This window comes from Tupaia chinensis, unplaced genomic scaffold (genome assembly GCF_000334495.1).
Source record: "Tupaia chinensis unplaced genomic scaffold, TupChi_1.0 Scaffold000625_1, whole genome shotgun sequence".
Taxonomy (NCBI): domain Eukaryota; kingdom Metazoa; phylum Chordata; class Mammalia; order Scandentia; family Tupaiidae; genus Tupaia; species Tupaia belangeri.
In genome coordinates, this window is record NW_006160145.1 from 1,207,430 (window position 1) to 1,209,119 (window position 1,690).

A 1,690-nucleotide genomic window follows, 5' to 3' on the forward strand; every position below is an offset into this window, starting at 1 on the left:
CTTTCTAGCACTTAATCACTATGCTTTTTGTATGGCTAGAATACATTATTCTAGCATGGTGTTGCATGATACCTTTTAAAAATACATACCCTACGGTGCCACTACATACCACCAGACACCCACCTTTAAGCTTCTTGCTTATTGATCAATTTGCTTAATGACCTGTGGCAGGACTGGAACACGGTCATCAAGTGAGAAGTTCTTGTAACTTCTCACTTAAGTTTTAAGACACTACATTTGGAATAACTGGTTATTAAGCGATCACATCCTCTTCCTTGATTTTTCTCTTGGGTTGTCATGGTGTTGGGTTAGGAGAAGTTGCTACTGGAAGAGAGTTTGAAATGTCTCATCAAGAAAAGATTTTCTTTCTCAGTGATGTTCCTAAGCTCCGCTCGAAACTGTCTTTGTGACGCAGCCGCGGAAGAAGCTGGATGCTGAGTGGCTACTGTGGTTCAAATCCCTGGCTGAGCCTGCCTAAAATACGCTGGGTACCCGCATGAGTGCCTGGCATGTGTGCGCACGCTGGAGGGCTGGGGGAAGGGCACTGCGGTGTGACCAGACCCTGTGAAGGGTTCTCTCTCTTCCCACCCACCCCTCTCACACGCCTGTGTGTGTGGACATGTGACCTATCACGAATAAAGAAAAAAGCTGTCAGCCTTGGACGGGTCTACTGATGTCTATGCGCTGGCTTCTTGAATATCCAGGAAGACAGTCTGAACATCAGAAAATGTCCTAAGCCCTGCAAGCCAATGAGATGGCCTTTCTATGGAGTCACAGGGCAAGTGACGACACATTTTTCTGTTTTTCTATGCAAATGTGTCACGACTTTTCCGACGACCCTACATATTACTTGTGAACATCTCAGAGGGCATAGCTACTAAGAGTAGTTTCTGGTACCAAGGACAAGGAGGCCAAAGGGTAGGAAATAAGAAGTCGGTGTTAAGGAAAAGCTTGGTGACATCACAGTTTATTTAGAACGGAGTCTCTGTGTAGGAGGTTCTAGGCAACTGTCCGCATTTAATAAGCCTGGGTAGGATGTTTAAAATGCATAATCCTAAAATCTTAAATCTAAGATTAGGCTCCTTCATTCTAGATTTGGTTGGAGCTCAGGCGGTTCGCCAGCTCCCCAGGAGATTCTGAGGAGGAGATCTGGGGACCACACTTGGAGAAACAGGCATGGAAGTCAGCAGAACCAAAGTCCTATCAGGTCACCTTCTCCAGCACCCAGCAAGGCCAAGTAGCCATGGATGGGAGGTAAGATGAGCAGCGTCCTCACTTCTGCGCTGCCTGAACTAGGTCACCTTGGGCTGCTTCCCCCTCTGTCACTTTTCTCGCTCTGGAAATAATAGAGTCGCCTTTCTGGTTCCAATAGCTTGTTTAGCTACGATAAGTTTATAGTGCTTCTGCCACAAAAAGAAAGGCTTGGGACTCTGTAAATAGTCCTGCAACAAATAGCTAAGAATGTTGGACAAAATATAGCAAACGTTCCTTTAATTGCATACCAGTCTCCCAGGGGGAAAAAATGGCCTCTCAGTCTATGAAACAAAAAAGGAAAGAAATGAACACCAGAACAATACCAGCATAAATATCTGCTGACCCAGCAACCCAGAGGGATGGGGGAACAGAACAGCCTCGCTCACTTAGCAACTAGAGTTGGAATGCCCCTGTAGGGACAGGAGACATGAGTTTG